This window comes from Melanerpes formicivorus, unplaced genomic scaffold (genome assembly GCF_026170545.1).
Source record: "Melanerpes formicivorus ecotype bairdi unplaced genomic scaffold, bMelFor1.0.p_v2 SCAF_19, whole genome shotgun sequence".
Classification (NCBI taxonomy): domain Eukaryota; kingdom Metazoa; phylum Chordata; class Aves; order Piciformes; family Picidae; genus Melanerpes; species Melanerpes formicivorus.
This window is the reverse complement of record NW_027142371.1, coordinates 5,209,707-5,216,494: the sequence shown is the minus strand read 5'-3', so window position 1 is coordinate 5,216,494 and position 6,788 is coordinate 5,209,707.

Sequence of the window (6,788 nt, the reverse complement as noted above, 5' to 3'; positions counted from 1 at the left end):
CGCGCTCGGCCATCTTCCTCCGGGGCCTGGCGCCCTCCCGGTTCGGGACTTGGCTGCCCTGTTTTCTCGTAGGCGAGGGCGATCCGAGGACCCTGGCTCAGGGATAGCGGAGGGGTGGCGTGACTGACCGCACGCACGGCCGGGCCGCGGCCGACGGTGCCTGTGGGGGCGTATGCGAGGCCCCGCAGGAACGGAGCCCACCCGGGGACAGGCTGCAGGCCGCCGCTAGCAAGGCGGTCGCGTACGAGACTGCTGCTGCGCGGCGACAGGCTGGAGAGGCTGCAGCGCCCGGCCAGCGGCTTCCACGCAGTCCCCCGCCGGCACTGCCCACCCGTGTGGCAGGGAGCGCCTCTAGGCACCATCCCCCCTCTCTGCACGTACTTGTTTCTCTTTGGATGAACTGAAGAGCCGTAGATTATACACCTACTTTCTCCTTCTGTCGCTGCATTTTTGGGAAAAGAGAAATGTTGACTGAAAGCGAGGCAGGACTCCCTTGGGCCTTCCTGGGAAGCTGGGTCTGCCCCTTTAGAGAAGGGAAACGGCCGAGAGGAGAGCTGAATTCAACACAGGTGCCTTCAGGCTGAACAGCTGCATGAAGTGATTTTCTAATGCAGAGTTAACAAGGAGTGTCAGCTAGCACTGCTAGGGAAGGGTATCAAAAAAGAAAACAAAAAATTCAATTTTCAAAACATGCAGGTGGGGAAAAAAAACCCATGCTGACCCTAAGAAGACAGACAAGCAAATTCCATACGTGCAAAATCACAGTCACAGAATAGTAGGGGTGGGAAGGGACCTCTGGAGAACAGCTAGTCCAACCCCACTGCTAAAGCAGGGTCAGCCAGATCAAGTTGCCCAGGATCACCTCCATACAGCTTTTTAGTCTCCAGAGAAGGAAACTCCATAACCTTTCTAGGCAGCCTGCTCCAGTGCTCCAGTTTTCCCTGAAGTTCAAGTGAAACCTGTGTTCTAGTTTGAGCCTGCCCTATCACTGGGGACCACTGGAGAGAGCCCAGCCCCCTTCTCTTGCCCTCCACCCTTCAGATTTTATATGTATTGATAAAATCCCCTCTCAGTCTTCTCTTTGCATGGATGCTGTGCAGTAAAAAATCCCCAACTGGTGCACAGAGCTGCACACAGCTGACATTATTGACCTCAGCTAGGGTGCACCTCAAGTTCTACATCTGAACCTAGAGAACATACATAAAAGGTGTCTAAGCTCAAACTGCATGTTCTACACACAGCTTTAAATTTGTCCTCTGCCTCTATCTCCTCATTTCCCAAAGCCCCACCCCCAGCTGCTGATAACCAACTGCCTTAACCGTGCCTCTCAGTTACCTGGGGATTGTTTCTGCTGGACTCGTGAAATTACTACCTGGAGTGAATCCAAGTATGTTAGCTGAGTCAGAGCTAAGAGATGAATGTATTTATTTTGCATCATGAAAACAGAAATGCCAGCATGCCACTGCTGATGTCTGTGATTTACAGTAATTTTAGGTTTATCACACAAACTGAGCCTTTCAATACCCTTTTGTCCAGATTGCTTTCACTCTCAAGCGCTACACTCTGTTAACAGTAACATGCAGCTGCCCCGTGAATTTCTGGCACAGCAGAAGCTTCCCTTCCTGAGTCACTGTAGCAATGGAAGTATCCTACAAGATTTAAATAAATGCCATAATTTATGTTTTTCTAAGTTAAATATCATTAAGTATTTTAAAGACACCACTTTTCCTAACCTGTGTGTCTGAAAACACTACAAATGCTGTTTATAACAAATCACAGTCTCACAGTATCACTAAGGTTGGAAGAGACCTCGAAGGATCATCGAGTCCAGCCTGTCACCACAGACCTCATGACTAGACCGTGGCACCAAGTGCCACATCCAATCCCCTCTTGAACACCTCCAGGGATGGTGACTCCACCACCTCCCTGGGCAGCACATTCCAATGGCTAACGACTCGCTCGGTGAAGAACTTTCTCCTCACCTCCAGCCTAAACCTCCCCTGGCGCAGCTTGAGACTGTGTCCCCTTGTTCTGGTGCCAGCTGCCTGGGAGAAGAGACCAACCCCTTCCTGGCTACAACCACCTTTCAGGTAGTTGTAGAGGGCAATGAGGTCACCCCTGAGCCTCCTCTTCTCCAGGCTAAACAATCCCAGCTCCCTCAGCTTCTCCTCACAGGGCTGTGCTCAAGGCCTCTCCCCAGCCTCGTTGCCCTTCTCTGACCACATTCAAGTGTCTCAATGTCCTTCTTAAACTGAGGGGCCCAGAACTGGACACAGTACTCAAGGTGTGACCTAACCAATGCAGAGTACAGGGGCACAATGACTTCCCTGCTCCTGCTGGCCACACTATTCCTAATGCAAACTCCTAATGCAATTCCTAGTGCAAATCTGCACTAACAAAGCAGCCAGCAAAAATTCCAGTACAGCATTAAACAGTCCCCAGCTGTACTCCAACAGGTCAGTCCATTCTGTCAGAAAACAGAAGCTGAGAGAACTTTATGGTTTAGAAATATTTTTATCTTTCTTAATAGGTAAAAATACATTTGGAGTCACAAGGTTGCATTTACACCCTATGGCATCATTAAATTGCAAGTCAGTAATTTCTGCCATTGTCCAGCAAAACAAACCCAGAGCGGCATCCAGCCCACAACATTTACTAGCCACAGACATGTAGCTGAACTCTACAGGAAATGCAAAAGCTTCCATATTGGTGGGGAGAATCACAACTACAACATTGCAGCCAAAAATGAAAAAGAAAACCCAGTACAGCTACAGCTCCATATCTATTGCTGTATTTAATACTGATATGGATTCCAGAGATACCATAAAGAAAATACATCATACACTTCAAATCGATTGACAAGATAGCATTTAAAAGACATTTGCCATAGATAAGCATATAGATATATATCCCATAGCACATTTAAACACCTATTCACATGTTCTTGTGGTCTGTTGCATAATCACATGTGCTGTCAGATGCTTTCATGATTCCAAGCCAGCAACAGTTACATTTCAGAAGGAAATGAAATTCCAACTACTGTGTGATCATCACCGCAAGGTTCAATGTTGTCTGTCACAGAAACAACATTTGTGCAGGGGTTTGGAGAACGTTAGGTGGAGACAGGGGATTGCAAAGCCAACTAATTCTTCTTCTATTTTTTTTATTCCCCCAGGCTGAGTTCCATTCAAAATTCAGGGTTATGCTCTCTCCCTCCAGAGAATTATGAAGGTGAGTGTAAAATCTGCGCGCCTGGGACACAAACGCATCCGCGACCGGATTACAAAGCTGAAGGTAACTCAAGCACCTACACGCCCAAGTCAGACACGTTGCACGCCACCTCCAACACCCAACAGCTCTGCCCTTTCTTTGCTCCTCCATTATCTGTATGGTTGCTAATCACTGAAAAATGTGACAAAATGCTTTTCCACCCTTCTGTATATGCAGCCCCTTAAACAAGGAGAGAGCTTCATTAGGAGCCAGTAATTTGTACAGCACTTCAAACCATCGTTCTCTTTCATGGAGGAGGAAGCCGTACTGCAATGGCAGTAGTTTCAGATATCCATATAGAAATCTGATTATTTGTTATTAATATATTTCCTTTGCAAAATACTTACTTCAAAATACCCCTTTACATCAGGCACAAAACCAGTGTGAATTTCTCTTCACAGCTTTTCAAACTGAGAACCTCTTACTAGGGAGCTAAATATATGAACTAGCTGTGCCAAAACACCTTTGTTCTGCCTCTCTGCCATGTTACTCCTTTGTAACAAAATATCTCTTACTATTAGGATTTATTTCTTTATAATTACACTATTTTCTTCTATTCTCCTCCTGAATACAGTACATTAAGTCCAGTATAAGCTCTGACTTCACAAGAATTAGAAAATTATTATATGGAGAGAAAATTTTTAAGCCTAGTCACTTTGTTGTCAACAGAAGTCACTGAGCCTTTCATGTACTAGCTGGTGCCTATTATTATAGCCCTTATTCCCCAGGAACACCTCAAATTTGCTCTAAATTATATTAAAGGCAATAATTAATTGATTTAAGTAAGGGTAGAAAGCTAAGGGAAAATAAAGCTTTTATCCTGCTTTCTGATGGCTGAGTAGATTTATAGATGGATTTAAATTTTCACAGAGAAGTCATGCCTGGAGCATATCTTTGTCAGTTAACATCTGTGCAATTTTAAAAGCCAATGCCTGAAACAGTAGAAAATGTCTCTGTAATACTTCTGCTGAAGGCTGAAAGAACATGCCTGACTACTCACAGCTCCTTTGGGTTTTTTTTGCTGATGGAATCCACCAAACAGGTAACAGGTATTGGGGAACACTGTTGCTTCTGTGGAGAAAGGATCAAGCTGTTTTAAGACAAAAATGAAGGTTTGACACGAGGAGCTTTGGGACAAGGGAAGTGCCCAGCTGTGCTGAAGCAGGGGGTACAGCTGTATCCACACACCCTCCATAGGCTGCTGTGTGTACAGCCTGGCAGAGGCAGCTGTTTGCCAGGTGAGACAACTGACCACCAAAAACATCTGCACTGCTACAGGCAAGCTGTGTTTATGATCCTAGCTTGTGCAAGTGTACAGATGCTCTGCCCCAAATTTCTTCCAAAGCTTTGGCAAAATGTTTTCAAAGTGATTTGCCAGCATTTTAGCAGCAATTTTGACAGCTTGAAGCAGTCTTGAGACTGATAAAGGGAAGCTGACAGAAAAATAAACCTTTTCTGTACAAGAACAAGAGAACTCGAGAAAGGGTGAGGAACTGTTAACAAAAAGATTGCTGTGACCAGCTTTGAGCTGGAATCTCACATGGTGCCTTGTGGCTAACTCGTGCTGCTGACAGCACAAAGACATGCTGACAGCTTTAACCTGGCCTGCTCCTTCTTGGCACTACTACAGCTCTCAAGAAGGCTGTTCTTGTGGAGAGGTCAAGGAATGAGTACGGCAGTACCTGCAACAACTGAAGCGGCACAGCCTGATGGAAGGTACATTCAAGCAACATAGATTGAGAGCCTGAAGAAAATCAAGTTTTCTGAAAGCAGAGGTCAGCTGAGAGAAAGAATGTGCTCTGGCCCCACCAGAGAATTCCTAGTCTGGCTGCCTGAGAGGAAGACTCTTATCTTAACACATATTTATGTGAAGAAATAGAGAAACAGAACTTTGCTTTCGTGTGCACTGCCAACATCGCAGGAGTGCTGGTAGCGTCCTGGCCCGTTCACAACCCAAGAGAACAAGAACGTGCTCTGGCCTTCAGGGTGGTGGTGATGATTCGTTCTTTTCCCTGAAACCAGTAAGAACAATTTTTCTGCTACAAAAGCCTCAGAACATCATTTAGAAGCTGACAACCACAAGTCAGTAGGCTCCAAAAAAGGAGGACAGTAGATCAGCATTCCATGGTATCAAAAGATCACCAAGCAAATGTCCCTTTGCCCACTTCACACCCAAAAAGAGCACAGAATCTTTTCCCCCTTGAACTGGAATCATCTTCAACCATTATCGGTTGCAAGGGAGAACTGGCTACTTATTATTGGAAGTGTTTCAGATCTCAGGTGATGGGCAGGAGTTAACTGTCTAACATTTAACTAGATGCTCCCAAGTCCTCAAAAGATCCATTGACACCAGATGCTTCCAGCCTCAGCCTTCTAAAGCAACTGGTATTTGCCTGTTTAACAAGGAATACAGCAAGGGGTGGCCTAGACAAGTTCAAGGATCTTGCGAAAACCTGTTACGACATTGCTTGCATCAGCTTCCACTAAAATGAACAGATAAATATAGTTGGAACATTGTGTTGCCTTCTGAATCTTCAGAATGGGAGGTGTCAGAAGTAGCCCTAAAGTCTGCACCTCAGTGAGGGTGAAGGTGCTGCCAACACAATTTGCCTGTACTCTGAAGCAGAGGTGCAGCTGCTCACCCACACTGCACTTGCAAAGTTCATTTCCCTGAAAGGGTTAAGTGCTCTTCATAAACACTTTGCATACCTTATGAACTCTGTGCAGAGTGTGGCAGGACTAAAGAACACATCACTAACAGTGCCACAGCCATCTCTACAAAGTCTACATTACTCAACTCTGAGTGAACTAAAGGACACATATGCCACTAGTATTTGTTGATCTGAAGTCACTTAGGCACTTATCACATGGAAGTCTGTCCAACAATGAAAAGTCAGACATTGCAGGAAGTGCAAGGTAATGAGCATCAAGATTCATGGATAATTTTTCCTTCAAAAGAGCCACTTTCTTTGGCTGCCTCTCAAAAAGGTTCTACCTTGTTGCTGTAAATCCTGCCCAGTTCCATCTTCATTGGTACTGTTAAGAGAAGAAAGATCTTACGTATCCCAGCAACCTAAAGGTATCTTGTTTACAACTGCAGAACTAAGATGGTCTCATGTGAGCCCCTTAATACTGCATCTTGCTGAGGAACCTCATTTCAACACAAGGTTATCTAGCACATAATGGGCTATATATATACAGTATATAGTATAATGGGCTGCCCACTTGAACAGATGCAAAGGTAGCACGTCAAATTTCTGTTACGTGACCACCAGTCCCAGTTTGATTTTGGTTCTTTGAGGCTGACAAAAAAACCAAATCTGCAAGTCCTCTGTAGAATTGTTCTCCCTATGACAAAGCTGCAGAGCAGACAGAGTTCTGAGTATCCTTTTGGCTTGCAGGTTTTGAATGACCACAGCTCAATTAACACTGACATTCGAGGTAGGCATTCAGCTCCTTGCAAATGTCACCCATCTCCCGTGTGGTTTCAGCCTGGCTATTGAAATTCATTCTGTGAG